The sequence below is a fragment of the Corella eumyota genome, chromosome 6, assembly GCF_963082875.1.
Source record: "Corella eumyota chromosome 6, kaCorEumy4.1, whole genome shotgun sequence".
In the NCBI taxonomy this organism is placed as follows: domain Eukaryota; kingdom Metazoa; phylum Chordata; class Ascidiacea; order Phlebobranchia; family Corellidae; genus Corella; species Corella eumyota.
In genome coordinates, this window is record NC_137495.1 from 8,481,990 (window position 1) to 8,509,489 (window position 27,500).

The 27,500-nt window shown below is 24.6% G+C and overlaps 50 non-coding genes across 50 annotated transcripts; all 50 read left to right on the top strand.

Annotated features, from left to right (window-relative positions):
* The first annotated feature begins 412 nt into the window (after positions 1 to 412).
* LOC145757958 (U6 spliceosomal RNA) lies at positions 413 to 521 on the top strand. The gene has a single exon (XR_014285964.1). It is a non-coding gene; the product is annotated as a U6 spliceosomal RNA (small nuclear RNA).
* Positions 522 to 964: 443 nt separating this feature from the next.
* LOC145757761 (U6 spliceosomal RNA) lies at positions 965 to 1,073 on the top strand. The gene has a single exon (XR_014285779.1). It is a non-coding gene; the product is annotated as a U6 spliceosomal RNA (small nuclear RNA).
* Positions 1,074 to 1,516: 443 nt separating this feature from the next.
* Positions 1,517 to 1,625, top strand: LOC145757820 (U6 spliceosomal RNA). The gene has a single exon (XR_014285835.1). It is a non-coding gene; the product is annotated as a U6 spliceosomal RNA (small nuclear RNA).
* Positions 1,626 to 2,063: 438 nt separating this feature from the next.
* Positions 2,064 to 2,172, top strand: LOC145758198 (U6 spliceosomal RNA). The gene has a single exon (XR_014286190.1). It is a non-coding gene; the product is annotated as a U6 spliceosomal RNA (small nuclear RNA).
* A 429-nt stretch (positions 2,173 to 2,601) lies between these two features.
* LOC145757764 (U6 spliceosomal RNA) lies at positions 2,602 to 2,710 on the top strand. Its single transcript, XR_014285782.1, has one exon. It is a non-coding gene; the product is annotated as a U6 spliceosomal RNA (small nuclear RNA).
* A 439-nt stretch (positions 2,711 to 3,149) lies between these two features.
* LOC145757714 (U6 spliceosomal RNA) lies at positions 3,150 to 3,258 on the top strand. Its single transcript, XR_014285736.1, has one exon. It is a non-coding gene; the product is annotated as a U6 spliceosomal RNA (small nuclear RNA).
* A 432-nt stretch (positions 3,259 to 3,690) lies between these two features.
* Positions 3,691 to 3,799, top strand: LOC145757708 (U6 spliceosomal RNA). Its single transcript, XR_014285730.1, has one exon. It is a non-coding gene; the product is annotated as a U6 spliceosomal RNA (small nuclear RNA).
* Positions 3,800 to 4,238: 439 nt separating this feature from the next.
* On the top strand, positions 4,239 to 4,347 carry LOC145757766 (U6 spliceosomal RNA). The gene has a single exon (XR_014285784.1). It is a non-coding gene; the product is annotated as a U6 spliceosomal RNA (small nuclear RNA).
* Positions 4,348 to 4,786: 439 nt separating this feature from the next.
* On the top strand, positions 4,787 to 4,895 carry LOC145757716 (U6 spliceosomal RNA). The gene has a single exon (XR_014285738.1). It is a non-coding gene; the product is annotated as a U6 spliceosomal RNA (small nuclear RNA).
* Positions 4,896 to 5,327: 432 nt separating this feature from the next.
* On the top strand, positions 5,328 to 5,436 carry LOC145757709 (U6 spliceosomal RNA). Its single transcript, XR_014285731.1, has one exon. It is a non-coding gene; the product is annotated as a U6 spliceosomal RNA (small nuclear RNA).
* Positions 5,437 to 5,875: 439 nt separating this feature from the next.
* LOC145757821 (U6 spliceosomal RNA) lies at positions 5,876 to 5,984 on the top strand. The gene has a single exon (XR_014285836.1). It is a non-coding gene; the product is annotated as a U6 spliceosomal RNA (small nuclear RNA).
* Positions 5,985 to 6,422: 438 nt separating this feature from the next.
* LOC145758187 (U6 spliceosomal RNA) lies at positions 6,423 to 6,531 on the top strand. The gene has a single exon (XR_014286179.1). It is a non-coding gene; the product is annotated as a U6 spliceosomal RNA (small nuclear RNA).
* A 429-nt stretch (positions 6,532 to 6,960) lies between these two features.
* Positions 6,961 to 7,069, top strand: LOC145757862 (U6 spliceosomal RNA). Its single transcript, XR_014285875.1, has one exon. It is a non-coding gene; the product is annotated as a U6 spliceosomal RNA (small nuclear RNA).
* A 438-nt stretch (positions 7,070 to 7,507) lies between these two features.
* LOC145757717 (U6 spliceosomal RNA) lies at positions 7,508 to 7,616 on the top strand. Its single transcript, XR_014285739.1, has one exon. It is a non-coding gene; the product is annotated as a U6 spliceosomal RNA (small nuclear RNA).
* A 432-nt stretch (positions 7,617 to 8,048) lies between these two features.
* Positions 8,049 to 8,157, top strand: LOC145757710 (U6 spliceosomal RNA). Its single transcript, XR_014285732.1, has one exon. It is a non-coding gene; the product is annotated as a U6 spliceosomal RNA (small nuclear RNA).
* Positions 8,158 to 8,595: 438 nt separating this feature from the next.
* On the top strand, positions 8,596 to 8,704 carry LOC145758062 (U6 spliceosomal RNA). The gene has a single exon (XR_014286063.1). It is a non-coding gene; the product is annotated as a U6 spliceosomal RNA (small nuclear RNA).
* Positions 8,705 to 9,143: 439 nt separating this feature from the next.
* LOC145758160 (U6 spliceosomal RNA) lies at positions 9,144 to 9,253 on the top strand. Its single transcript, XR_014286154.1, has one exon. It is a non-coding gene; the product is annotated as a U6 spliceosomal RNA (small nuclear RNA).
* A 443-nt stretch (positions 9,254 to 9,696) lies between these two features.
* On the top strand, positions 9,697 to 9,805 carry LOC145757863 (U6 spliceosomal RNA). The gene has a single exon (XR_014285876.1). It is a non-coding gene; the product is annotated as a U6 spliceosomal RNA (small nuclear RNA).
* Positions 9,806 to 10,243: 438 nt separating this feature from the next.
* Positions 10,244 to 10,352, top strand: LOC145757765 (U6 spliceosomal RNA). The gene has a single exon (XR_014285783.1). It is a non-coding gene; the product is annotated as a U6 spliceosomal RNA (small nuclear RNA).
* A 439-nt stretch (positions 10,353 to 10,791) lies between these two features.
* On the top strand, positions 10,792 to 10,900 carry LOC145757718 (U6 spliceosomal RNA). The gene has a single exon (XR_014285740.1). It is a non-coding gene; the product is annotated as a U6 spliceosomal RNA (small nuclear RNA).
* Positions 10,901 to 11,332: 432 nt separating this feature from the next.
* Positions 11,333 to 11,442, top strand: LOC145758161 (U6 spliceosomal RNA). Its single transcript, XR_014286155.1, has one exon. It is a non-coding gene; the product is annotated as a U6 spliceosomal RNA (small nuclear RNA).
* A 443-nt stretch (positions 11,443 to 11,885) lies between these two features.
* LOC145758023 (U6 spliceosomal RNA) lies at positions 11,886 to 11,994 on the top strand. The gene has a single exon (XR_014286026.1). It is a non-coding gene; the product is annotated as a U6 spliceosomal RNA (small nuclear RNA).
* A 438-nt stretch (positions 11,995 to 12,432) lies between these two features.
* On the top strand, positions 12,433 to 12,541 carry LOC145758050 (U6 spliceosomal RNA). The gene has a single exon (XR_014286052.1). It is a non-coding gene; the product is annotated as a U6 spliceosomal RNA (small nuclear RNA).
* Positions 12,542 to 12,984: 443 nt separating this feature from the next.
* LOC145757932 (U6 spliceosomal RNA) lies at positions 12,985 to 13,093 on the top strand. The gene has a single exon (XR_014285940.1). It is a non-coding gene; the product is annotated as a U6 spliceosomal RNA (small nuclear RNA).
* Positions 13,094 to 13,536: 443 nt separating this feature from the next.
* On the top strand, positions 13,537 to 13,645 carry LOC145757874 (U6 spliceosomal RNA). The gene has a single exon (XR_014285886.1). It is a non-coding gene; the product is annotated as a U6 spliceosomal RNA (small nuclear RNA).
* Positions 13,646 to 14,084: 439 nt separating this feature from the next.
* LOC145757844 (U6 spliceosomal RNA) lies at positions 14,085 to 14,193 on the top strand. Its single transcript, XR_014285858.1, has one exon. It is a non-coding gene; the product is annotated as a U6 spliceosomal RNA (small nuclear RNA).
* Positions 14,194 to 14,636: 443 nt separating this feature from the next.
* LOC145758108 (U6 spliceosomal RNA) lies at positions 14,637 to 14,745 on the top strand. The gene has a single exon (XR_014286105.1). It is a non-coding gene; the product is annotated as a U6 spliceosomal RNA (small nuclear RNA).
* Positions 14,746 to 15,188: 443 nt separating this feature from the next.
* Positions 15,189 to 15,297, top strand: LOC145757933 (U6 spliceosomal RNA). Its single transcript, XR_014285941.1, has one exon. It is a non-coding gene; the product is annotated as a U6 spliceosomal RNA (small nuclear RNA).
* Positions 15,298 to 15,739: 442 nt separating this feature from the next.
* Positions 15,740 to 15,848, top strand: LOC145757846 (U6 spliceosomal RNA). The gene has a single exon (XR_014285860.1). It is a non-coding gene; the product is annotated as a U6 spliceosomal RNA (small nuclear RNA).
* Positions 15,849 to 16,291: 443 nt separating this feature from the next.
* Positions 16,292 to 16,400, top strand: LOC145757760 (U6 spliceosomal RNA). Its single transcript, XR_014285778.1, has one exon. It is a non-coding gene; the product is annotated as a U6 spliceosomal RNA (small nuclear RNA).
* A 438-nt stretch (positions 16,401 to 16,838) lies between these two features.
* LOC145758065 (U6 spliceosomal RNA) lies at positions 16,839 to 16,947 on the top strand. Its single transcript, XR_014286066.1, has one exon. It is a non-coding gene; the product is annotated as a U6 spliceosomal RNA (small nuclear RNA).
* Positions 16,948 to 17,387: 440 nt separating this feature from the next.
* LOC145758168 (U6 spliceosomal RNA) lies at positions 17,388 to 17,497 on the top strand. Its single transcript, XR_014286161.1, has one exon. It is a non-coding gene; the product is annotated as a U6 spliceosomal RNA (small nuclear RNA).
* Positions 17,498 to 17,940: 443 nt separating this feature from the next.
* LOC145758068 (U6 spliceosomal RNA) lies at positions 17,941 to 18,049 on the top strand. Its single transcript, XR_014286069.1, has one exon. It is a non-coding gene; the product is annotated as a U6 spliceosomal RNA (small nuclear RNA).
* Positions 18,050 to 18,492: 443 nt separating this feature from the next.
* LOC145757876 (U6 spliceosomal RNA) lies at positions 18,493 to 18,601 on the top strand. The gene has a single exon (XR_014285888.1). It is a non-coding gene; the product is annotated as a U6 spliceosomal RNA (small nuclear RNA).
* Positions 18,602 to 19,039: 438 nt separating this feature from the next.
* LOC145758052 (U6 spliceosomal RNA) lies at positions 19,040 to 19,148 on the top strand. Its single transcript, XR_014286054.1, has one exon. It is a non-coding gene; the product is annotated as a U6 spliceosomal RNA (small nuclear RNA).
* Positions 19,149 to 19,588: 440 nt separating this feature from the next.
* On the top strand, positions 19,589 to 19,697 carry LOC145757877 (U6 spliceosomal RNA). The gene has a single exon (XR_014285889.1). It is a non-coding gene; the product is annotated as a U6 spliceosomal RNA (small nuclear RNA).
* A 438-nt stretch (positions 19,698 to 20,135) lies between these two features.
* On the top strand, positions 20,136 to 20,243 carry LOC145758188 (U6 spliceosomal RNA). The gene has a single exon (XR_014286180.1). It is a non-coding gene; the product is annotated as a U6 spliceosomal RNA (small nuclear RNA).
* A 440-nt stretch (positions 20,244 to 20,683) lies between these two features.
* LOC145758064 (U6 spliceosomal RNA) lies at positions 20,684 to 20,792 on the top strand. Its single transcript, XR_014286065.1, has one exon. It is a non-coding gene; the product is annotated as a U6 spliceosomal RNA (small nuclear RNA).
* Positions 20,793 to 21,231: 439 nt separating this feature from the next.
* On the top strand, positions 21,232 to 21,340 carry LOC145757728 (U6 spliceosomal RNA). The gene has a single exon (XR_014285749.1). It is a non-coding gene; the product is annotated as a U6 spliceosomal RNA (small nuclear RNA).
* Positions 21,341 to 21,783: 443 nt separating this feature from the next.
* LOC145757878 (U6 spliceosomal RNA) lies at positions 21,784 to 21,892 on the top strand. Its single transcript, XR_014285890.1, has one exon. It is a non-coding gene; the product is annotated as a U6 spliceosomal RNA (small nuclear RNA).
* Positions 21,893 to 22,330: 438 nt separating this feature from the next.
* LOC145758063 (U6 spliceosomal RNA) lies at positions 22,331 to 22,439 on the top strand. The gene has a single exon (XR_014286064.1). It is a non-coding gene; the product is annotated as a U6 spliceosomal RNA (small nuclear RNA).
* Positions 22,440 to 22,879: 440 nt separating this feature from the next.
* LOC145757729 (U6 spliceosomal RNA) lies at positions 22,880 to 22,988 on the top strand. Its single transcript, XR_014285750.1, has one exon. It is a non-coding gene; the product is annotated as a U6 spliceosomal RNA (small nuclear RNA).
* A 443-nt stretch (positions 22,989 to 23,431) lies between these two features.
* Positions 23,432 to 23,540, top strand: LOC145757693 (U6 spliceosomal RNA). The gene has a single exon (XR_014285716.1). It is a non-coding gene; the product is annotated as a U6 spliceosomal RNA (small nuclear RNA).
* Positions 23,541 to 23,977: 437 nt separating this feature from the next.
* Positions 23,978 to 24,086, top strand: LOC145758204 (U6 spliceosomal RNA). Its single transcript, XR_014286195.1, has one exon. It is a non-coding gene; the product is annotated as a U6 spliceosomal RNA (small nuclear RNA).
* A 430-nt stretch (positions 24,087 to 24,516) lies between these two features.
* On the top strand, positions 24,517 to 24,625 carry LOC145757700 (U6 spliceosomal RNA). The gene has a single exon (XR_014285722.1). It is a non-coding gene; the product is annotated as a U6 spliceosomal RNA (small nuclear RNA).
* Positions 24,626 to 25,065: 440 nt separating this feature from the next.
* Positions 25,066 to 25,174, top strand: LOC145757847 (U6 spliceosomal RNA). The gene has a single exon (XR_014285861.1). It is a non-coding gene; the product is annotated as a U6 spliceosomal RNA (small nuclear RNA).
* A 443-nt stretch (positions 25,175 to 25,617) lies between these two features.
* Positions 25,618 to 25,726, top strand: LOC145757848 (U6 spliceosomal RNA). The gene has a single exon (XR_014285862.1). It is a non-coding gene; the product is annotated as a U6 spliceosomal RNA (small nuclear RNA).
* A 438-nt stretch (positions 25,727 to 26,164) lies between these two features.
* On the top strand, positions 26,165 to 26,273 carry LOC145757980 (U6 spliceosomal RNA). Its single transcript, XR_014285985.1, has one exon. It is a non-coding gene; the product is annotated as a U6 spliceosomal RNA (small nuclear RNA).
* A 443-nt stretch (positions 26,274 to 26,716) lies between these two features.
* Positions 26,717 to 26,825, top strand: LOC145757743 (U6 spliceosomal RNA). Its single transcript, XR_014285763.1, has one exon. It is a non-coding gene; the product is annotated as a U6 spliceosomal RNA (small nuclear RNA).
* A 433-nt stretch (positions 26,826 to 27,258) lies between these two features.
* On the top strand, positions 27,259 to 27,367 carry LOC145758073 (U6 spliceosomal RNA). The gene has a single exon (XR_014286072.1). It is a non-coding gene; the product is annotated as a U6 spliceosomal RNA (small nuclear RNA).
* The last annotated feature ends 133 nt before the right edge of the window (positions 27,368 to 27,500 follow it).

The window sequence follows — 27,500 nt, forward strand, 5'->3', positions numbered from 1 at the left end:
AAAAAACAAATCTGTGATTTCTAAATAAAAATTTAACTAAGATTAGGCGATAATCGATACAGCATAATATAAAAAAACAAACTAGATTTATTTGATAAATAAAATATGGTTTAAAATTCTTCGATAATAAATAAGTTAAAAAAAAATTTAAACAAAAATGTATTATTAAAATTGTACAAAAAAAGCTATAAGTAAAAAAATTGAAAAAATTTATATAAAACAAAACAGATACTAAGACAATAACAATTTTATTGACATCACATGATAAAGAAAAAAATGAGTTTTAATAATAAAAACAATAAAATTCCTCCAAACACTTGTGATGGTCGCAAGTATAGAAATTTTGTGTGTAACAAAGCGAAGATATTAAAAACGCTTTTGATTAAATGTGACTTTATTTACCAAGGTAAACGTACTTGCTTAATAGCGGTACATATACTAAAATTGGAAAAATACAGAGAAGATTAGCATGGCCCCTGCGCAAAGATGACACGCAAAATCATGAAGCGTTTCATATTTTTATTACCGTTGAAAAAGAATTTTTTTAATTTGAAAAAACAAATCTGTAATTTCTAAATGAAAATTTAACTAAGATTAGGCGATAATCGTTAGAGCATAATATAAAAAAACAAACTAGATTTATTTGATAAATAAAATATGGTTTAAAATTCTTTGATAAAAAATAAGTTAAAAAAAAATTTAAACAAAAATGTATTATTAAAATTGTACAAAAAAAGCTATAAGTAAAAAAATTGAAAAAATTTATATAAAACAAAACAGATACTAAGACATTAACAATTTTATTGACATCACATGATAAAGAAAAAAATGAGTTTTAATAATAAAAACAATAAAATTCCTACAAACATTTGTGATGGTCGCAAGTATAGAATTTTCGTGTGTAACAAAGCGAAGATATTAAAAGTGACTTTGATTAAATGTGACTTTATTTACCAAAGTAAACGTACTTGCTTAATAGCGGTACATATACTAAATTTGGAACGATACAGAGAAGATTAGCATGGCCCCTGCGCAAGGATGACACGCAAAATTATGAAGCGTTCTATATTTTTATTACGGTTGAAAAAGAATTTTTTTAATTTGAAAAAACAAATCTGTGATTTCTAAATGAAAATTTAACTAAGATTAGGCGATAATCGTTACAGCATAATATAAAAAAACAAACTAGATTTATTTGATAAATAAAATATGGTTTAAAATTCTTTGATAATAAATAAGTTAAAAAAAAATTTAAACAAAAATGTATTATTAAAATTGTACAAAAAAAGCTATAAGTAAAAAAATTGAAAAAATTTATATAAAACAAAACAGATACTAAGACAATAACAATTTTATTGACATCACATGATAAAGAAAAAAATGAGTTTTAATAATAAAAACAATAAAATTCCTCCAAACATTTTTGATGGTCGCAAGTATAGAATTTTCGTGTGTAACAAAGCGAAGATATTAAAAGTGCTTTTGATTAAATGTGACTTTATTTACCAAAGTAAACGTACTTGCTTAATAGCGGTACCTATACTAAAATTGGAACGATACAGAGAAGATTAGCATGGCCCCTGCGCAAGGATGACACGCAAAATCGTGAAGCGTTCCATATATTTATTACCGTTGAAAAAGAGTTTTTTTAATTTAAAAAACAAATCTGTGATTTCTAAATGAAAGTTTAACTAGTTTATGCGATAATCGAAACAGCATAATATAAAAGCAAACTAGATTTATTTGATAAATAAATTATGGTTTAAAATTATTTGATATTAAATAAGTTAAAAAAAAATTTAAACAAAAATGTATTATTAAAATTGTACAAAAAAGCTATAAGTAAAAATATTGAAAAAAATTATATCAAACAAAACAGATACTAAGACAATAACAATTTTATTGACATCACATGATAAAGAAAAAAATGAGTTTTAATAATAAAAACAATAAAATTCCTCCAAACACTTGTGATGGTCGCAAGTATAGAATTTTCGTCTGTAACAAACCGAAGATATTAAAAGTGCTTTTGATTAAATGTGACTTTATTTACCAATGTAAACGTACTTGCTTAATAGCGGTACATATACTAAAATTGGAGCGATACAGAGAAAATTAGCTTGGCCCCTGCGCAAAAATGACACGCAAATTCGTGAAGCGTTCCATATTTTTATTACCGTTGAAAAAGAGTTTTTTTAATTTAAAAAACAAATCTTTGATTTCTAAATGAAAATTTAACTAGTTTATGCGATAATCGTTACAGCATAATATAAAAGCACACTACATTTATTTGATAAATAAAATATGGTTTAAAATTCTTTGATAATAAATAAGTTAAAAAAAAATTTATACAAAAATGTATTATTAAAGTTGTACAAAAAAAGCTATAAGTAAAAAAATTATATAAAACAAAACAGGTACTAAGACAATAACAATTTTATTGACATTACATGATAAAGAAAAAAATGAGTTTTAATAATAAAAACAATAAAATTCCTCCAAACATTTGTGATGGTCGCAAGTATAGAATTTGCGTCTGTAACAAAGCGAAGATTTTAAAAGTGCTTTTGATTAAATGTGACTTTATTTACCAAGGTAAACGTACTTGCTTAATAGCGGTACATATACTAAAATTGGAACGATACAGAGAAGATAAGCATGGCCCCTGCGCAAGGATGACACGCAAAATCGTGAAGCGTTCCATATTTTTATTACCGTTGAAAAAGAGTTTTTTTAATTTAAAAAACAAATCTGTGATTTCTAAAGAAAAATTTAACCAAGTTTAGGCGATAATCGTTACAGCATAATATAAAAGCAAACTACATTTATTTGATAAATAAAATATGGTTTAAAATTATTTGATATTAAATAAGTTAAAAAAAAATTGAAACAAAAATGTATTATTAAAATTGTACAAAAAAACTATAAGTAAAAAAATTGTAAAAAATTATATCAAACAAAACAGATACTAAGACAATAACAATTTTATTGACATCACATGATAAAGAAAAAAATGAGTTTTAATAATAAAAACAATAAAATTCCTACAAACACTTGTGATGGTCGCAAGTATAGAAATTTTGTGTGTAACAAAGCGAAGATATTAAAAGTGCTTTTGATTAAATGTGACTTTATTTACCAAGGTAAACGTACTTGCTTAATAGCGGTACATATACTAAAATTGGAACAATACAGAGAAGATTAGCATGGCCCCTGCGCAAGGATGACACGCAAAATCATGAAGCGTTCCATATTTTTATTACCGTTGAAAAAGAATTTTTTTAATTTGAAAAAACAAATCTGTAATTTCTAAATGAAAATTTAACTAAGATTAGGCGATAATCGTTACAGCATAATATAAAAAAACAAACTACATTTATTTGATAAATAAAATATGGTTTAAAATTCTTTGATAATAAATAAGTTAAAAAAAATTTAAACAAAAATGTATTATTAAAGTTGTACAAAAAAAGCTATAAGTAAAAAAATTATATAAAACAAAACAGATATTAAGACAATAACAATTTTATTGACATCACATGATAAAGGAAAAAATGAGTTTTAATAATAAAAACAATAAAATTCCTCCAAACATTTGTGATGGTCGCAAGTATGGAATTTGCGTCTGTAACAAAGCGAAGATTTTAAAAGTGCTTTTGATTAAATGTGACTTTATTTACCAAGGTAAACGTACTTGCTTTATAGCGGTACATATACTAAAATTGGAACGATACAGAGAAGATTAGCATGGCCCCTGCGCAAGGATGACACGCAAAATCGTGAAGCGTTTCATATTTTTATTACCGTTGAAAAAGAATTTTTTTAATTTAAAAAACAAATCTGTGATTTCTAAAGAAAAATTTAACCAAGTTTAGGCGATAATCGTTACAGAATAATATAAAAGCAAACTACATTTATTTGATAAATAAAATATGGTTTAAAATTATTTGATATTAAATAAGTTAAAAAAAAATTGAAACAAAAATATGTTATTAAAATTGTACAAAAAAGCTATAAGTAAAAAAATTGAAAAAAATTATATCAAACAAAACAGATACTAAGACAATAACAATTTTATTGACATCACATGATAAAGAAAAAAATGAGTTTTAATAATAAAAACAATAAAATTCCTCCAAACACTTGTGATGGTCGCAAGTATAGAAATTTTGTGTGTAACAAAGCGAAGATATTAAACGTGCTTTTGATTAAATGTGACTTTATTTACCAAGGTAAACGTACTTGCTTAATAGCGGTACATATACTAAAATTGGAACGATACAGAGAAGATAAGCATGGCCCCTGCGCAAGGATGACACGCAAAATCGTGAAGCGTTCCATATTTTTATTACCGTTGAAAAAGAGTTTTTTTAATTTAAAAAACAAATCTGTGATTTCTAAAGAAAAATTTAACCAAGTTTAGGCGATAATCGTTACAGCATAATATAAAAGCAAACTACATTTATTTGATAAATAAAATATGGTTTAAAATTATTTGATATTAAATAAGTTAAAAAAAAATTGAAACAAAAATGTATTATTAAAATTGTACAAAAAAACTATAAGTAAAAAAATTGTAAAAAATTATATCAAACAAAACAGATACTAAGACAATAACAATTTTATTGACATCACATGATAAAGAAAAAAATGAGTTTTAATAATAAAAACAATAAAATTCCTCCAAACACTTGTGATGGTCGCAAGTATAGAAATTTTGTGTGTAACAAAGCGAAGATATTAAAAGTGCTTTTGATTAAATGTGACTTTATTTACCAAGGTAAACGTACTTGCTTAATAGCGGTACATATACTAAAATTGGAACAATACAGAGAAGATTAGCATGGCCCCTGCGCAAGGATGACACGCAAAATCATGAAGCGTTCCATATTTTTATTACCGTTGAAAAAGAATTTTTTTAATTTGAAAAAACAAATCTGTAATTTCTAAATGAAAATTTAACTAAGATTAGGCGATAATCGTTACAGCATAATATAAAAAAACAAACTACATTTATTTGATAAATAAAATATGGTTTAAAATTCTTTGATAATAAATAAGTTAAAAAAAATTTAAACAAAAATGTATTATTAAAGTTGTACAAAAAAAGCTATAAGTAAAAAAATTATATAAAACAAAACAGATATTAAGACAATAACAATTTTATTGACATCACATGATAAAGAAAAAAATGAGTTTTAATAATAAAAACAATAAAATTCCTCCAAACATTTGTGATGGTCGCAAGTATGGAATTTGCGTCTGTAACAAAGCGAAGATTTTAAAAGTGCTTTTGATTAAATGTGACTTTATTTACCAAGGTAAACGTACTTGCTTTATAGCGGTACATATACTAAAATTGGAACGATACAGAGAAGATTAGCATGGCCCCTGCGCAAGGATGACACGCAAAATCGTGAAGCGTTTCATATTTTTATTACCGTTGAAAAAGAATTTTTTTAATTTAAAAAACAAATCTGTGATTTCTAAAGAAAAATTTAACCAAGTTTAGGCGATAATCGTTACAGAATAATATAAAAGCAAACTACATTTATTTGATAAATAAAATATGGTTTAAAATTATTTGATATTAAATAAGTTAAAAAAAAATTGAAACAAAAATATGTTATTAAAATTGTACAAAAAAGCTATAAGTAAAAAAATTGAAAAAAATTATATCAAACAAAACAGATACTAAGACAATAACAATTTTATTGACATCACATGATAAAGAAAAAAATGAGTTTTAATAATAAAAACAATAAAATTCCTCCAAACACTTGTGATGGTCGCAAGTATAGAAATTTTGTGTGTAACAAAGCGAAGATATTAAACGTGCTTTTGATTAAATGTGACTTTATTTACCAAAGTAAACGTACTTGCTTAATAGCGGTACCTATACTAAAATTGGAACGATACAGAGAAGATTAGCATGGCCCCTGCGCAAGGATGACACGCAAAATCGTGAAGCGTTCCATATATTTATTACCGTTGAAAAAGAGTTTTTTTAATTTAAAAAACAAATCTGTGATTTCTAAATGAAAGTTTAACTAGTTTAGGCGATAATCGAAACAGCATAATATAAAAGCAAACTAGTTTTATTTGATAAATAAATTATGGTTTAAAATTATTTGATATTAAATAAGTTAAAAAAAAATTTAAACAAAAATGTATTATTAAAATTGTACAAAAAAGCTATAAGTAAAAATATTGAAAAAAATTATATCAAACAAAACAGATACTAAGACAATAACAATTTTATTGACATCACATGATAAAGAAAAAAATGAGTTTTAATAATAAAAACAATAAAATTCCTCCAAACACTTGTGATGGTCGCAAGTATAGAATTTTCGTCTGTAACAAACCGAAGATATTAAAAGTGCTTTTGATTAAATGTGACTTTATTTACCAATGTAAACGTACTTGCTTAATAGCGGTACATATACTAAAATTGGAGCGATACAGAGAAAATTAGCTTGGCCCCTGCGCAAAGATGACACGCAAATTCGTGAAGCGTTCCATATTTTTATTACCGTTGAAAAAGAGTTTTTTTAATTTAAAAAACAAATCTTTGATTTCTAAATGAAAATTTAACTAGTTTATGCAATAATCGTTACAGCATAATATAAAAGCACACTACATTTATTTGATAAATAAAATTTGGTTTAAAATTCTTTGATAATAAATAAGTTAAAAAAAAATTTAAACAAAAATGTATTATTAAAGTTGTACAAAAAAAGCTATAAGTAAAAAAATTATATAAAACAAAACAGGTACTAAGACAATAACAATTTTATTGACATTACATGATAAAGAAAAAAATGAGTTTTAATAATAAAAACAATAAAATTCCTCCAAACATTTGTGATGGTCGCAAGTATAGAATTTTCGTCTGTAACAAAGCGAAGATTTTAAAAGTGCTTTTGATTAAATGTGACTTTATTTACCAAGGTAAACGTACTTGCTTAAGAGCGGTACATATACTAAAATTGGAACGATACAGAGAAGATAAGCATGGCCCCTGCGCAAGGATGACACGCAAAATCGTGAAGCGTTCCATATTTTTATTACCGTTGAAAAAGAGTTTTTTTAATTTAAAAAACAAATCTGTGATTTCTAAAGAAAAATTTAACCAAGTTTAGGCGATAATCGTTACAGCATAATATAAAAGCAAACTACATTTATTTGATAAATAAAATATGGTTTAAAATTATTTGATATTAAATAAGTTAAAAAAAATTGAAACAAAAATGTATTATTAAAATTGTACAAAAAAGCTATAAGTAAAAAAATTGTAAAAAATTATATTAAACAAAACAGATACTAAGACAATAACAATTTTATTGACATCACATGATAAAGAAAAAAATGAGTTTTAATAATAAAAACAATAAAATTCCTCCAAACACTTGTGATGGTCGCAAGTATAGAAATTTTGTGTGTAACAAAGCGAAGATATTAAAAGTGCTTTTGATTAAATGTGACTTTATTTACCAAGGTAAACGTACTTGCTTAATAGCGGTACATATACTAAAATTGGAACAATACAGAGAAGATTAGCATGGCCCCTGCGCAAGGATGACACGCAAAATCATGAAGCGTTCCATATTTTTATTACCGTTGAAAAAGAATTTTTTTAATTTGAAAAAACAAATCTGTAATTTCTAAATGAAAATTTAACTAAGATTAGGCGATAATCGTTACAGCATAATATAAAAAAACAAACTACATTTATTTGATAAATAAAATATGGTTTAAAATTCTTTGATAATAAATAAGTTAAAAAAAATTTAAACAAAAATGTATTATTAAAGTTGTACAAAAAAAGCTATAAGTAAAAAAATTATATAAAACAAAACAGATACTAAGACAATAACAATTTTATTGACATCACATGATAAAGAAAAAAATGAGCTTTAATAATAAAAACAATAAAATTCCTCCAAACATTTGTGATGGTCGCAAGTATGGAATTTGCGTCTGTAACAAAGCGAAGATTTTAAAAGTGCTTTTGATTAAATGTGACTTTATTTACCAAGGTAAACGTACTTGCTTTATAGCGGTACATATACTAAAATTGGAACGATACAGAGAAGATTAGCATGGCCCCTGCGCAAGGATGACACGCAAAATCGTGAAGCGTTTCATATTTTTATTACCGTTGAAAAAGAATTTTTTTAATTTAAAAAACAAATCTGTGATTTCTAAAGAAAAATTTAACCAAGTTTAGGCGATAATTGTTATAGCATAATATAAAAGCAAACTACATTTATTTGATAAATAAAATATGGTTTAAAATTATTTGATATTAAATAAGTTAAAAAAAAATTGTAACAAAAATGTGTTATTAAAATTGTACAAAAAAGCTATAAGTAAAAAAATTGAAAAAAATTATATCAAACAAAACAGATACTAAGACAATAACAATTTTATTGACATCACATGATAAAGAAAAAAATGAGTTTTAATAATAAAAACAATAAAATTCCTCCAAACACTTGTGATGGTCGCAAGTATAGAAATTTTGTGTGTATCAAAGCGAAGATATTAAAAGTGTTTTGATTAAATGTGACTTTATTTACCAAGGTAAACGTACTTGCTTAATAGCGGTACATATACTAAAATTGGAACAATACAGAGAAGATTAGCTTGGCCCCTGCGCAAAGATGACACGCAAATTCGTGAAGCGTTCCATATTTTTATTACCGTTGAAAAAGAGTTTTTTTAATTTAAAAAACAAATCTGTGATTTCTAAAGAAAAATTTAACCAATTTTAGGCGATAATCGTTACAGCATAATATAAAAGCAAACTACATTTATTTGATAAATAAAATATGGTTTAAAATTATTTGATATTAAATAAGTTAAAAAAAATTTAAACAAAAATGTATTATTAAAATTGTACAAAAAAAGCTATAAGTAAAAAAATTGAAAAAATTTATATCAAACAAAACAGATACTAAGACAATAACAATTTTATTGACATCACATGATAAAGAAAAAAATGAGTTTTAATAATAAAAACAATAAAATTCCCCCAAACACTTGTGAAGGTCGCAAGTATAGAATTTGCGTCTGTAACAAAGCGAAGATATTAAAAGTGCTTTTGATTAAATGTGACTTTATTTACCAAGGTAAACGTACTTGCTTAATAGCGGTACATATACTAAAATTGGAACGATACAGAAAAGATTAGCATGGCCCCTGCCGCAAGGATGACACGCAAAATCATGAAGCGTTCTATATTTTTATTACCGTTGAAAAAGAATTTTTTTAATTTGAAAAAACAAATCTGTGATTTCTAAATGAAAATTTAACTAAGATTAGGCGATAATCGTTACAGCATAATATAAAAAAACAAACTAGATTTATTTGATAATTAAAATATGGTTTAAAATTCTTTGATAATAAATAAGTTAAAAAAAAATTTAAACAAAAATGTATTATTAAAATTGTACAAAAAAAGCTATAAGTAAAAAAATTGAAAAAATTTATATAAAACAAAACAGATACTAAGACAATAACAATTTTATTGACATCACATGATAAAGAAAAAAATGAGTTTTAATAATAAAAACAATAAAATTCCTCCAAACATTTGTGATGGTCGCAAGTATAGAATTTTCGTGTGTAACAAAACAAAGATATTAAAAGTGCTTTTGATTAAATGTGACTTTATTTACCAAGGTAAACGTACTTGCTTAATAGCGGTACATATACTAAAAATGGAACGATACAGAGAAGATTAGCATGGCCCCTGCGCAAGGATGACACGCGAAATCGTGAAGCGTTCCATATTTTTATTACCGTTGAAAAAAAGTTTTTTTAATTTAAAAAACAAATCTGTGATTTCTAAATGAAAATTTAACTAGTTAAGGCGATACTCGATACAGCATAATATAAAAGCAAACTAGATTTATTTGATAAATAAATTATGGTTTAAAATTATTTGATATTAAATAAGTTAAAAAAAAATTTAAACAAAAATGTATTATTAAAATTGTACAAAAAAGCTATAAGTAAAAATATTGAAAAAAATTATATCAAACAAAACAGATACTAAGACAATAACAATTTTATTGACATCACATGATAAAGAAAAAAATGAGTTTTAATAATAAAAACAATAAAATTCCTCCAAACACTTGTGATGGTCGCAAGTATAGAATTTTCTTCTGTAACAAAGCGAAGATTTTAAAAGTGCTTTTGATTAAATGTGACTTTATTTACCAAGGTAAACGTACTTGCTTAATAGCGGTACATATACTAAAATTGGAACGATACAGAGAAGATAAGCATGGCCCCTGCGCAAGGATGACACGCAAAATCGTGAAGCGTTCCATATTTTTATTACCGTTGAAAAAGAGTTTTTTTAATTTAAAAAACAAATCTGTGATTTCTAAAGAAAAATTTAACCAAGTTTAGGCGATAATCGTTACAGCATAATATAAAAGCAAACTACATTTATTTGATAAATAAAATATGGTTTAAAATTATTTGATATTAAATAAGTTAAAAAAAAATTGAAACAAAAATGTATTATTAAAATTGTACAAAAAAGCTATAAGTAAAAAAATTGTAAAAAATTATATCAAACAAAACAGATACTAAGACAATAACAATTTTATTGACATCACATGATAAAGAAAAAAATGAGTTTTAATAATAAAAACAATAAAATTCCTCCAAACACTTGTGATGGTCGCAAGTATAGAAATTTTGTGTGTAGCAAAGCGAAGATATTAAAAGTGCTTTTGATTAAATGTGACTTTATTTACCAAGGTAAACGTACTTGCTTAATAGCGGTACATATACTAAAATTGGAACAATACAGAGAAGATTAGCATGGCCCCTGCGCAAGGATGACACGCAAAATCATGAAGCGTTCCATATTTTTATTACCGTTGAAAAAGAATTTTTTTAATTTGAAAAAACAAATCTGTAATTTCTAAATGAAAATTTAACTAAGATTAGGCGATAATCGTTACAGCATAATATAAAAAAACAAACTACATTTATTTGATAAATAAAATATGGTTTAAAATTCTTTGATAATAAATAAGTTAAAAAAAATTTAAACAAAAATGTATTATTAAAGTTGTACAAAAAAAGCTATAAGTAAAAAAATTATATAAAACAAAACAGATACTAAGACAATAACAATTTTATTGACATCACATGATAAAGAAAAAAATGAGTTTTAATAATAAAAACAATAAAATTCCTCCAAACATTTGTGATGGTCGCAAGTATGGAATTTGCGTCTGTAACAAAGCGAAGATATTAAAAGTGCTTTTGATTAAATGTGACTTTATTTACCAAGGTAAACGTACTTGCTTAATAGCGGTACATATACTAAAATTGGAACGATACAGAAAAGATTAGCATGGCCCCTGCCGCAAGGATGACACGCAAAATCATGAAGCGTTCTATATTTTTATTACCGTTGAAAAAGAATTTTTTTAATTTGAAAAAACAAATCTGTGATTTCTAAATGAAAATTTAACTAAGATTAGGCGATAATCGTTACAGCATAATATAAAAAAACAAACTAGATTTATTTGATAATTAAAATATGGTTTAAAATTCTTTGATAATAAATAAGTTAAAAAAAAATTTAAACAAAAATGTATTATTAAAATTGTACAAAAAAAGCTATAAGTAAAAAAATTGAAAAAATTTATATAAAACAAAACAGATACTAAGACAATAACAATTTTATTGACATCACATGATAAAGAAAAAAATGAGTTTTAATAATAAAAACAATAAAATTCCTCCAAACATTTGTGATGGTCGCAAGTATAGAATTTTCGTGTGTAACAAAACGAAGATATTAAAAGTGCTTTTGATTAAATGTGACTTTATTTACCAAGGTAAACGTACTTGCTTAATAGCGGTACATATACTAAAAATGGAACGATACAGAGAAGATTAGCATGGCCCCTGCGCAAGGATAACACGCGAAATCGTGAAGCGTTCCATATTTTTATTACCGTTGAAAAAAAGTTTTTTTAATTTAAAAAACAAATCTGTGATTTCTAAATGAAAATTTAACTAGTTTAGGCGATACTCGATACAGCATAATATAAAAGCAAACTAGATTTATTTGATAAATAAATTATGGTTTAAAATTATTTGATATTAAATAAGTTAAAAAAAAATTTAAACAAAAATGTATTATTAAAATTGTACAAAAAAGCTATAAGTAAAAATATTGAAAAAAATTATATCAAACAAAACAGATACTAAGACAATAACAATTTTATTGACATCACATGATAAAGAAAAAAATGAGTTTTAATAATAAAAACAATAAAATTCCTCCAAACACTTGTGATGGTCGCAAGTATAGAAATTTTGTGTGTAACAAAGCGAAGATATTAAAAGTGCTTTTGATTAAATGTGACTTTATTTACCAAGGTAAACGTACTTGCTTAATAGCGGTACATATACTAAAATTGAAACAATACAGAGAAGATAAGCTTGGCCCCTGCGCAAGGATGACACGCAAAATCATGAAGCGTTCTATATTTTTATTACCGTTGAAAAAGAATTTTTTTAATTTGAAAAAACAAATCTGTGATTTTTAAAGAAAAATTTAACTAAGATTAGGCGATAATCGTTACAGCATAATATAAAAAAACAAACTAGATTTATTTGATAAATAAAATATGGTTTAAAATTCTTTGATAATAAATAAGTTAAAAAAAAATTTAAACAAAAATGTATTATTAAAATTGTACAAAAAAAGCTATAAGTAAAAAAATTGAAAAAATTTATATAAAACAAAACAGATACTAAATCAATAACAATTTTATTAACATCACATGATAAAGAAAAAAATGAGTTTTAATAATAAAAACAATAAAATTCCTCCAAACACTTGTGATGGTCGCAAGTATAGAATTTGCGTCTGTAACAAAGCGAAAATATTAAAAGTGCTTTTGATTAAATGTGACTTTATTTACCAAGATAAACGTACTTGCTTAATAGCGGTACATATACTAAAATTGGAACAATACAGAAAAGATTAGCATGGCCCCTGCGCAAGGATGACACACAAAATCATGAAGCGTTCTATATTTTTATTACCGTTGAAAAAGAATTTTTTTAATTTGAAAAAACAAATCTGTGATTTCTAAATGAAAATTTAACTAAGATTAGGCGATAATCGTTACAGCATAATATAAAAAAACAAACTAGATTTATTTGATAAATAAAATATGGTTTAAAATTTTTTGATAATAAATAAGTTAAAAAAAAATTTAAACAAAAATGTATTATTAAAATTGTACAAAAAAAGCTATAAGTAAAAAAATTGAAAAAATTTATATAAAACAAAACAGATACTAAGACAATAACAATTTTATTGACATCACATGATAAAGAAAAAAATGAGTTTTAATAATAAACACAATAAAATTCTTCCAAACACTTGTGATGGTCGCAAGTATAGAATTTTCGTCTGTAACAAACCGAAAATATTAAAAGTGCTTTTGATTAAATGTGACTTTATTTACCAAGGTAAACGTACTTGCTTAATAGCGGTACATATACTAAAATTGGAACGATACAGAGAAGATTAGCATGGCCCCTGCGGAAGGATGACACGCAAAATCGTGAAGCGTTCTATATTTTTATTACCGTTGAAAAAGAGTTTTTTTAATTTAAAAAACAAATCTGTGATTTCTAAATGAAAATTTAACTAGTTTAGGCGATACTCGATACAGCATAATTTAAATGCAAACTAGATTTATTTGATAAATAAGGTATGGTTTAAAATTATTTGATATTAAATAAGTTAAAAAAAAATTTAAACAAAAATGTATTATTAAAATTGTACAAAAAAAGCTATAAGTAAAAAAATTGAAAAAATTTATATAAAACAAAACAGATACTAAGACAATACCAATTTTATTGACATCACATGATAAAGAAAAAAATGAGTTTTAATAATAAAAACAATAAAATTCCTCCAAACATTTGTGATGGTCGAAAGTATAGAATTTTCGTGTGTAACAAAGCGAAGATATTAAAAGTGCTTTTGATTAAATGCGACTTTATTTACCAAAGTAAACGTACTTGCTTAATAGCGGTACATATACTAAAATTGGAACGATACAGAGAAGATTAGCATGGCCCCTGCGCAAGGATGACACGCAAAATGGTGAAGCGTTCCATATATTTATTACCGTTGAAAAATAATTTTTTTAATTTGAAAAAACAAATCTGTGATTTCTAAATGAAAATTTAACTAAGATTAGGCGATAATCGTTACAGCATAATATAAAAAAACAAACTAGATTTATTTGATAAATAAAATATGGTTTAAAATTCTTTGATAATAAATAAGTTAAAAAAAAATTTAAACAAAAATGTATTATTAAAATTGTACAAAAAAAGCTATAAGTAAAAAAATTGAAAAAATTTATATAAAACAAAACAGATACTAAGACAATAACAATTTTATTGACATCACATGATAAAGAAAAAAATGAGTTTTAATAATAAAAACAATAAAATTCCTCCAAACATTTGTGATGGTCGCAAGTATAGAATTTTCGTGTGTAACAAAGCGAAGATATTAAAAGTGCTTTTGATTAAATGTGACTTTATTTACCAAGGTAAACGTACTTGCTTAATAGCGGTACATATACTAAAATTGAAACAAAACAGAGAAGATAAGCTTGGCCCCTGCGCAAGGATGACACGCAAAATCATGAAGCGTTCTATATTTTTATTACCGTTGAAAAAGAATTTTTTTAATTTGAAAAAACAAATCTGTGATTTTTAAAGAAAAATTTAACTAAGATTAGGCGATAATCGTTACAGCATAATATAAAAAAACAAACTAGATTTATTTGATAAATAAAATATGGTTTAAAATTCTTTGATAATAAATAAGTTAAAAAAAAATTTAAACAAAAATGTATTATTAAAATTGTACAAAAAAAGCTATAAGTAAAAAAATTGAAAAAATTTATATAAAACAAAACAGATACTAAATCAATAACAATTTTATTAACATCACATGATAAAGAAAAAAATGAGTTTTAATAATAAAAACAATAAAATTCCTCCAAACACTTGTGATGGTCGCAAGTATAGAATTTGCGTCTGTAACAAAGCGAAAATATTAAAAGTGCTTTTGATTAAATGTGACTTTATTTACCAAGATAAACGTACTTGCTTAATAGCGGTACATATACTAAAATTGGAACAATACAGAAAAGATTAGCATGGCCCCTGCGCAAGGATGACACACAAAATCATGAAGCGTTCTATATTTTTATTACCGTTGAAAATAAATTTTTTTAATTTGAAAAAACAAATCTGTGATTTCTAAATGAAAATTTAACTAAGATTAGGCGATAATCGTTACAGCATAATATAAAAAAGCAAACTAGATTTATTTGATAAATAAATTATGGTTTAAATTTATTTGATATTAAATAAGTTAAAAAAAAATTTAAACAAAAATGTATTATTAAAATTGTACAAAAAAGCTATAAGTAAAAATATTGAAAAAAATTATATCAAACAAAACAGATACTAAGACAATAACAATTTTAATGACATCACATGATAAAGAAAAAAATAAGTTTTAATAATAAACACAATAAAATTCTTTCAAACACTTGTGATGGTCGCAAGTATAGAATTTTCGTCTGTAACAAACCGAAGATATTAAAAGTGCTTTTGATTAAATGCGACTTTATTTACCAAAGTAAACGTACTTGCTTAATAGCGGTACATATACTAAAATTGGAACGATACAGAGAAGATTAGCATGGCCCCTGCGCAAGGATGACACGCAAAATGGTGAAGCGTTCCATATATTTATTACCGTTGAAAAATAATTTTTTTAATTTGAAAAAACAAATCTGTGATTTCTAAATGAAAATTTAACTAAGATTAGGCAATAATCGTTACAGCATAATATAAAAAAACAAACTAGATTTATTTGATAAATAAAATATGGTTTAAAATTCTTTGATAATAAATAAGTTAAAAAAAAATTTAAACAAAAATGTATTATTAAAATTGTACAAAAAAAGCTATAAGTAAAAAAATTGAAAAAATTTATATAAAACAAAACAGATACTAAGACAATAACAATTTTATTGACATCACATGATAAAGAAAAAAATGAGTTTTAATAATAAAAACAATAAAATTCCTCCAAACATTTGTGATGGTCGCAAGTATAGAATTTTCGTGTGTAACAAAGCGAAGATATTAAAAGTACTTTTGATTAAATGTGACTTTATTTACCAAAGTAAACGTACTTGCTTAATAGCGGTACATATACTAAAATTGGAACGATACAGAGAAGATTAGCATGGCCCCTGCGCAAGGATGACACGCAAAATCGTGAAGAGTTCCATATATTTATTACCGTTGAAAAAGAGTTTTTTTAATTTAAAAAACAAATCTGTGATTTCTAAATGAAAGTTTAACTAGTTTAGGCGATAATCGATACAGCATAATATAAAAGCAAACTAGATTTATTTGATAAATAAATTATGGTTTAAATTTATTTGATATTAAATAAGTTAAAAAAAAATTTAAACAAAAATGTATTATTAAAATTGTACAAAAAAGCTATAAGTAAAAATATTGAAAAAAATTATATCAAACAAAACAGATACTAAGACAATAACAATTTTAATGACATCACATGATAAAGAAAAAAATAAGTTTTAATAATAAACACAATAAAATTCTTCCAAACACTTGTGATGGTCGCAAGTATAGAATTTTCGTCTGTAACAAACCGAAGATATTAAAAGTGCTTTTGATTAAATGTGACTTTATTTACCAAGGTAAACGTACTTGCTTAATAGCGGTACATATACTAAAATTGGAACGATACAGAGAAGATTAGCTTGGCCCCTGCGCAAAGATGACACGCAAATACGTGAAGCGTTCCATATTTTTATTACCGTTGAAAAAGAGTTTTTTTAATTTAAAAAACAAATCTGTGATTTCTAAAGAAAAATTTAACCAAGTTTAGGCGATAATCGTTACAGCATAATATAAAAGCAAACTACATTTATTTGATAAATAAAATATGGTTTAAAACTCTTTGATAATAAATAAGTTAAAAAAAAATTTAAACAAAAATGTATTATTAAAATTGTACAAAAAAAGCTATAAGTAAAAAAATTGAAAAAATTTATATAAAACAAAACAGATACTAAGACAATAACAATTTTATTGACATCACATGATAAAGAAAAAAATGAGTTTTAATAATAAAAACAATAAAATTCCTCCAAACATTTGTGATGGTTGCAAGTATAGAATTTTCGTGTGTAACAAAGCGAAGATATTAAAAGTACTTTTGATTAAATGTGACTTTATTTACCAAAGTAAACGTACTTGCTTAATAGCGGTACATATACTAAAATTGGAACGATACAGAAAAGATTAGCATGGCCCCTGCTGCAAGGATGACACGCAAAATCATGAAGCGTTCTATATTTTTATTACCGTTGAAAAAGAATTTTTTTAATTTGAAAAAACAAATCTGTGATTTCTAAATGAAAATTTAACTAAGATTAGGCGATAATCGTTACAGCATAATATAAAAAAACAAACTAGATTTATTTGATAAATAAAATATGGTTTAAAATTCTTTGATAATAAATAAGTTAAAAAAAAATTTAAACAAAAATGTATTATTAAAATTGTACAAAAAAAGCTATAAGTAAAAAAATTGAAAAAATTTATATAAAACAAAACAGATACTAAGACAATAACAATTTTATTGACAACACATGATAAAGAAAAAAATAAGTTTTAATAATAAAAACAATAAAATTCCTCCAAACATTTGTGATGGTCGCAAGTATAGAATTTTCGTGTGTAACAAAGCTAAGATATTAAAAGTGCTTTTGATTAAATGTGACTTTATTTACCAAAGAAAACGTACTTGCTTAATAGCGGTACATATACTAAAATTGGAACGATTCAGAGAAGATTAGCATGGCCTCTGCGCAAGGATGACACGCAAAATCGTGAAGCGTTCCATTTATTTATTACCGTTGAAAAAGAGTTTTTTTATATTGAAAAAACAAATCTGTGATTTCTAAATTAAACTTTAACTAAGATTAGGCGATAATCGTTACAGCATAATATAAAAAAACAAACTAGATTTATTTGATAAATAAAATATGGTTTAAAATTCTTTGATAATAAATAAGTTAAAAAAAAATTTAAACAAAAATGTATTATTAAAATTGTACAAAAAAAGCTATAAGTAAAAAAATTGAAAAAATTTATATAAAACAAAACAGATACTAAGACAATAACAATTTTATTGACATCACATGATAAAGAAAAAAACGAGTTTTAATAATAAAAACAATAAAATTCCTCCAAACATTTGTGATGGTCGCAAGTATAGAATTTTCGTGTGTAACAAAGCGAAGATATTAAAAGTGCTTTTGATTAAATGTGACTTTATTTACCAAGGTAAACGTTCTTGCTTAATAGCGGTACATATACTAAAATTGGAACGATACAGAGAAGATTAGCATGGCCCCTGCGCAAGGATGACACGCAAAATCGTGAAACGTTCCATATATTTATTACCGTTGAAAAAGAGTTTTTTTAATTTAAAAAACAAATCTGTGAGTTTTAAATGAAAGTTTAACTAGTTTAGGCGATAATCGATACAGCATAATATAAAAGCAAACTAGATTTATTTGGTAAATAAATTATGGTTTAAAATTATTTGATATTAAATAAGTTAAAAAAAAATTTAAACAAAAATGTATTATTAAAATTGTACAAAAAAGCTATAAGTAAAAATATTGAAAAAAATTATATCAAACAAAACAGATACTAAGACAATAACAATTTTATTAATATCACATGATAAAGAAAAAAATGAGTTTTAATAATAAACACAATAAAATTCTTCCAAAAACTTGTGATGGTCGCAAGTATAGAATTTTCGTCTGTAACAAACCGAAGATAATAAAAGTGCTTTTGATTAAATGTGACTTTATTTACCAAGGTAAACGTACTTGCTTAATAGCGGTACATATACTAAAATTGGAACGATACAGAGAAGATTAGCTTGGCCCCTGCGCAAAGATGACACGCAAATTCGTGAAGCGTTCCATATTTTTATTACCGTTGAAAAAGAGTTTTATTAATTTAAAAAACAAATCTGTGATTTCTAAAGAAAAATTTAACCAAGTTTAGGCGATAATCGTTACAGCAAAATATAAAAGCAAACTACATTTATTTGATAAATAAAATATGGTTTAAAATTATTTGATATTAAATAAGTTAAAAAAAAATTTAAACAAAAATGTATTATTAAAATTGTACAAAAAAAGCTATAAGTAAAAAAATTGAAAAAATTTATATAAAACAAAACAGATACTAAGACAATAACAATTTTATTGACATCACATGATAAAGAAAAAAATGAGTTTTAATAATAAAAACAATAAAATTCCTCCAAACATTTGTGATGGTCGCAAGTATAGAATTTTCGTGTGTAACAAAGCGAAGATATTAAAAGTGCTTTTGATTAAATGTGACTTTATTTACCAAGGTAAACGTTCTTGCTTAATAGCGGTACATATACTAAAATTGGAACGATACAGAGAAGATTAGCATGGCCCCTGCGCAAGGATGACACGCAAAATCGTGAAACGTTCCATATATTTATTACCGTTGAAAAAGAATTTTTTTAATTTAAAAAACAAATCTGTAAGTTCTAAATGAAAGTTTAACTAGTTTAGGCGATAATCGATACAGCATAATATAAAAGCAAACTAGATTTATTTGGTAAATAAATTATGGTTTAAAATTATTTGATATTAAATAAGTTAAAAAAAAATTTAAACAAAAATGTATTATTAAAATTGTACAAAAAAGCTATAAGTAAAAATATTGAAAAAAATTATATCAAACAAAACAGATACTAAGACAATAACAATTTTATTGACATCACATGATAAAGAAAAAAATGAGTTTTAATAATAAACACAATAAAATTCTTCCAAACACTTGTGATGGTCGCAAGTATAGAATTTCCGTCTGTAACAAACCGAAGATATTAAAAGTGCTTTTGATTAAATGTGACTTTATTTACCAAGGTAAACGTACTTGCTTAATAGCGGTACATATACTAAAATTGGAACGATACAGAGAAGATTAGCTTGGCCCTGCGCAAAGATGACACGCAAATTCGTGAAGCGTTCCATATTTTTATTACCGTTAAAAAAGAGTTTTTTTAATTTAAAAAACAAATCTGTGATTTCTAAAGAAAAATTTAACCAAGTTTAGGCAATAATCGTTAGAGCATAATATAAAAGCAAACTACATTTATTTGATAAATAAAATATGGTTTAAAATTATTTGATATTAAATAAGTTAAAAAAAAATTTAAACAAAAATGTATTATTAAAATTGTACAAAAAAAGCTATAAGTAAAAAAATTGAAAAAATTTATATAAAACAAAACAGATACTAAGACAATAACAATTTTATTGACATCACATGATAAAGAAAAAAATGAGTTTTAATAATAAAAACAATAAAATTCCTCCAAACATTTGTGATGGTCGAAAGTATAGAATTTTCGTGTGTAACAAAGCGAAGATATTAAAAGTGCTTTTGATTAAATGTGACTTTATTTACCAAGGTAAACGTTCTTGCTTAATAGCGGTACATATACTAAAATTGGAACGATACAGAGAAGATTGGCATGGCCCCTGCGCAAGGATGACACGCAAAATCGTGAAACGTTCCATGTATTTATTAACGTTGAAAAAGAGTTTTTTTAATTTAAAAAACAAATCTGTGAGTTCTAAATGAAAGTTTAACTAGTTTAGGCGATAATCGATACAGCATAATATAAAAGCAAACTAGATTTATTTGGTAAATAAATTATGGTTTAAAATTATTTGATATTAAATAAGTTAAAAAAAAATTTAAACAAAAATGTATTATTAAAATTGTACAAAAAAAGCTATAAGTAAAAAAATTGAAAAAATTTATATAAAACAAAACAGATACTAAGACAATAACAATTTTATTGACATCACATGATAAAGAAAAAAATGAGTTTTAATAATAAAAACAATAAAATTCCTTCAAACATTTGTGATGGTCGAAAGTATAGAATTTTCGTGTGTAACAAAGCGAAGATATTAAAAGTGCTTTTGATTAAATGTGACTTTATTTACCAAGGTAAACGTACTTGCTTAATAGCGGTACATATACTAAAATTGGAACGATACAGAGAAGATTAGCATGGCCCCTGCGCAAGGATGACACGCAAAATCATGAAGCGTTCTATATTTTTATTACCGTTGAAAAAGAATTTTTTTAATTTGAAAAAACAAATCTGTGATTTCTAAATGAAAATTTAACTAAGATTAGGCGATAATCGTTACAGCATAATATAAAAAAACAAACTAGATTTATTTGATAAATAAAATATGGTTTAAAATTCTTTGATAATAAATAAGTTAAAAAAAAATTTAAACAAAAATGTATTATTAAAATTGTACAAAAAAAGCTATAAGTAAAAAAATTGAAAAAATTTATATAAAACAAAACAGATACTAAGACAATAACAATTTTATTGACATCACATGATAAAGAAAAAAACGAGTTTTAATAATAAAAACAATAAAATTCCTCCAAACATTTGTGATGGTCGAAAGTATAGAATTTTCGTGTGTAACAAAGCGAAGATATTAAAAGTGCTTTTGATTAAATGTGACTTTATTTACCAAGGTAAACGTTCTTGCTTAATAGCGGTACATATACTAAAATTGGAACGATACAGAGAAGATTAGCATGGCCCCTGCGCAAGGATGACACGCAAAATCGTGAAACGTTCCATATATTTATTACCGTTGAAAAAGAGTTTTTTTAATTTAAAAAACAAATCTGTGAGTTCTAAATGAAAGTTTAACTAGTTTAGGCGATAATCGATACAGCATAATATAAAAGCAAACTAGATTTATTTGGTAAATAAATTATGGTTTAAAATTATTTGATATTAAATAAGTTAAAAAAAAATTTAAACAAAAATGTATTATTAAAATTGTACAAAAAAGCTATAAGTAAAAATATTAAAAAAATTTATATCAAACAAAACAGATACTAAGACAATAACAATTTTATTAACATCACATGATAAAGAAAAAAATGAGTTTTAATAATAAACACAATAAAATTCTTCCAAACACTTGTGATGGTCGCAAGTATAGAATTTTCGTCTGTAACAAACCGAAGATATTAAAAGTGCTTTTGATTAAATGTGACTTTATTTACCAAGGTAAACGTACTTGCTTAATAGCGGTACATATACTAAAATTGGAACAATACAGAGAAGATTAGCTTGGCCCCTGCGCAAAGATGACACGCAAATTCGTGAAGCGTTCCATATTTTTATTACCGTTGAAAAAGAGTTTTTTTAATTTAAAAAACAAATCTGTGATTTCTAAAGAAAAATTTAACCAAGTTTAGGCGATAATCGTTACAGCATAATATAAAAGCAAACTACATTTATTTGATAAATAAATTATGGTTTAAAATTATTTGATATTAATTAAGTTAAAAAAAAATTTAAACAAAAATGTATTATTAAAATTGTACAAAAAAAGCTATAAGTAAAAAAATTGAAAAAATTTATATAAAACAAAACAGATACTAAGACAATAAAAATTTTATTGACATCACATGATAAAGAAAAAAATGAGTTTTAATAATAAAAACAATAAAATTCCTCCAAACATTTGTGATGGTCGAAAGTATAGAATTTTCGTGTGTAACAAAGCGAAGATATTAAAAGTGCTTTTGATTAAATGTGACTTTATTTACCAAGGTAAACGTACTTGCTTAATAGCGGTACATATACTAAAATTGGAACGATACAGAGAAGATTAGCATGGCCCCTGCGCAAGGATGACACGCAAAATCATGAAGCGTTCTATATTTTTATTACCGTTGAAAAAGAATTTTTTTAATTTGAAAAAACAAATCTGTGATTTCTAAATGAAAATTTAACTAAGATTAGGCGATAATCGTTACAGCATAATATAAAAAAACAAACTAGATTTATTTGATAAATAAAATATGGTTTAAAATTCTTTGATAATAAATAAGTTAAAAAAAAATTTAAACAAAAATGTATTATTAAAATTGTACAAAAAAAGCTATAAGTAAAAAAATTGAAAAAATTTATATAAAACAAAACAGATACTAAGACAATAACAATTTTATTGACATCACATGATAAAGAAAAAAATGAGTTTTAATAATAAAAACAATAAAATTCCTCCAAACATTTGTGATGGTCGCAAGTATAGAATTTTCGTGTGTAACAAAGCGAAGATATTAAAAGTGCTTTTGATTAAATGTGACTTTATTTACCAAAAAAAACGTACTTGCTTAATAGCGGTACATATACTAAAATTGGAACGATACAGAGAAGATTAGCATGGCCCCTGCGCAAGGATGACACGCAAAATCGTGAAGCGTTCCATATTTTTATTACCGTTGAAAAAGAGTTTTTTTAATTTAAAAAACAAATCTGTGATTTCTAAATGAAAATTTAACTAGTTTAGGCAATACTCGATACAGCATAATATAAAAGCAAACTAGATTTATTTGATAAATAAATTATGGTTTAAAATTATTTGATATTAAATAAGTTAAAAAAAATTTAAACAAAAATGTATTATTAAAATTGTACAAAAAAGCTATAAGTAAAAATATTGAAAAAAATTATATCAAACAAAACAGATACTAAGACAATAACAATTTTATTGACATCACATGATAAAGAAAAAAATGAGTTTTAATAATAAAAACAATAAAATTCCTCCAAACATTTGTGATGGTCGCAAGTATAGAATTTTCGTCTGTAACAAACCGAAGATATTAAAAGTGCTTTTGATTAAATGTGACTTTATTTACCAAGGTAAACGTACTTGCTTAATAGCGGTACATATACTAAAATTATGGCGATACAGAGAAGATTAGCTTGGCCCCTGCGCAAAGATGACACGCAAATTCGTGAAGCGTTCCATATTTTTATTACCGTTGAAAAAGAGTTTTTTTAATTTAAAAAACAAATCTGTGATTTCTAAATGAAAATTTAACTAGTTTAGGCGATAATCGTTACAGCATAATATAAAAGCACACTACATTTATTTGATAAATAAAATATGGTTTAAAATTATTTGATAATAAATAAGTTAAAAAAAAATTTAAACAAAAATGTATTATTAAAGTTGTACAAAAAAAGCTATAAGTAAAAAAATTTATATAAAACAAAACAGATACTAAGACAATAACAATTTTATTGACATCACATGATAAAGAAAAAAATGAGTTTTAATAATAAAAACAATAAAATTCCTCCAAACACTTGTGATGGTCGCAAGTATAGAATTTGCGTCTGTAACAAAGCGAAGATTTTAAAAGTGCTTTTGATTAAATGTGACTTTATTTACCAAGGTAAACGTACTTGCTTAATAGCGGTACATATACTAAAATTGAAACGATACAGAGAAGATTAGCATGGCCCCTGCGCAAGGATGACACGCAAAATCGTGAAGCGTTCCATATTTTTATTACCGTTGAAAAAGAGTTTTTTTAATTTAAAAAACAAATCTGTGATTTCTAAATAAAAATTTAACTACGATTAGGCGATAATCGTTACAGCATAATATAAAAGCAAACTACATTTATTTGATAAATAAAATATGGTTTAAAATTCTTTGATAATAAATAAGTTAAAAAAAAATTTAAACAAAAATGTATTATTAAAATTGTACAAAAAAAGCTATAAGTAAAAAAATTGAAAAAATTTATATAAAACAAAACAGATACTAAGACAATAACAATTTTATTGACATCACATGATAAAGAAAAAAATGAGTTTTAATAATAAAAACAATAAAATTCCTCCAAACATTTGTGATGGTCGCAAGTATAGAATTTTCGTGTGTAACAAAGCGAAGATATTAAAAGTGCATTTGATTAAATGTGACTTTATTTATCAAAGTAAACGTACTTGCTTAATAGCGGTACATATACTAAAATTGGAACGATACAGAGAAGATTAGCATGGCCCCTGCGCAAGGATGACACGCAAAATGGTGAAGCGTTCCATATATTTATTACCGTTGAAAAATAATTTTTTTAATTTGAAAAAACAAATCTGTGATTTCTAAATGAAAATTTAACTAAGATTAGGCGATAATCGTTACAGCATAATATAAAAAAACAAACTAGATTTATTTGATAAATAAAATATGGTTTAAAATTCTTTGATAATAAATAAGTTAAAAAAAAATTGAAACAAAAATGTATTATTAAAATTGTACAAAAAAAGCTATAAGTAAAAAAATTGAAAAAATTTATATAAAACAAAACAGATACTAAGACAATAACAATTTTATTGACATCACATGATAAAGAAAAAAATGAGTTTTAATAATAAAAACAATAAAATTCCTCCAAACATTTGTGATGGTCGCTAGTATAGAATTTTCGTGTGTAACAAAGCGAAGATATTAAAAGTGCTTTTGATTAAATGTGACTTTATTTATCAAAGTAAACGTACTTGCTTAATAGCGGTACATATACTAAAATTGGAACGATACAGAGAAGATTAGCATGGCCCCTGCGCAAGGATGACACGCAAAATGGTGAAGCGTTCCATATATTTATTACCGTTGAAAAAGAGTTTTTTTAATTTAAAAAACAAATCTGTGATTTCTAAATGAAAGTTTACCTAGTTTAGGCAATAATCGATACAGCATAATATAAAAGCAAACTAGATTTATTTGATAAATAAATTATGGTTTAAAATTATTTGATATTAAATAAGTTAAAAAAAAATTTAAACAAAAATGTATTATTAAAATTGTACAAAAAAGCTATAAGTAAAAATATTGAAAAAAATTATATCAAACAAAACAGATACTAAGACAATAACAATTTTATTGACATCACATGATAAAGAAAAAAATGAGTTTTAATAATAAAAACAATAAAAGTCCTCCAAGCACTTGTGATGGTCGCAAGTATAGAAGTTTTGTGTGTAACAAAGCGAAGATATTAAAAGTGCTTTTGATTAAATGTGACTTTATTTACCAAGGTAAACGTACTTGCTTAATAGCGGTACATATACTAAAATTGGAACAATACAGAGAAGATAAGCATGGCCCCTGCGCAAGGATGCCACGCAAAATCATGAAGCGTTCTATATTTTTATTACCGTTGAAAAAGAATTTTTTTAATTTGAAAAAACAAATCTGTGATTTCTAAATAAAAATTTAACTAAGATTAGGCGATAATCGTTACAGCATAATATAAAAAAACAAACTAGATTTATTTGATAAATAAAATATGGTTTAAAATTATTTGATAATAAATAAGTTAAAAAAAAATTTAAACAAAAATGTATTATTAAAATTGTACAAAAAAAGCTATAAGTAAAAAAATTGAAAAAAATTATATAAAACAAAACAGATACTAAATCAATAACAATTTTATTGACATCACATGATAAAGAAAAAAATGAGTTTTAATAATAAAATCAATAAAATTCCTCCAAACACTTGTGATGGTCGCAAGTATAGAATTTGCGTCTGTAACAAAGCGAAGATATTAAAAGTGCTTTTGATTAAATGTGACTTTATTTACCAAGGTAAACGTACTTGCTTAATAGCGGTACATATACTAAAATTGGAACAATACAGAGAAGATTAGCATGGCCCCTGCGCAAGGATGACACGCAAAATCATGAAGCGTTCTATATTTTTATTATCGTTGAAAAAGAATTTTTTTAATTTGAAAAAACAAATCTGTGATTTCTAAATGAAAATTTAACTAAGATTAGGCGATAATCGTTACAGCATAATATAAAAAAACAAACTAGATTTATTTGATAAATAAAATATGGTTTAAAATTCTTTGATAATAAATAAGTTAAAAAAAAATTTAAACAAAAATGTATTATTAAAGTTGTACAAAAAAAGCTATAAGTAAATAAATTATATAAAACAAAACAGATACTAAGACAATAACAATTTTATTGACATCACATGATAAAGAAAAAAATGAGTTTTAATAATAAAAACAATAAAATTCCTCCAAACATTTGTGATGGTCGCAAGTATAGAATTTGTGTCTGTAACAAAGCGAAGATTTTAAAAGTGCTTTTGATTAAATGTGACTTTATTTACCAAGGTAAACGTACTTGCTTAATAGCAGTACATATACTAAAATTGGATCGATACAGAAAAGATTAGCATAGCCCCTGCGCAAGGATGACACGCAAAATCGTGAAGCGTTCCATAATTTTATTACCGTTGAAAAAGAGTTTTTTTAATTTATAAAACAAATCTGTGATTTCTAAATGAAAATTTAACTAAGATTAGGCGATAATCGTTACAGCATAATATAAAAAAACAAACTAGATTTATTTGATAAATAAA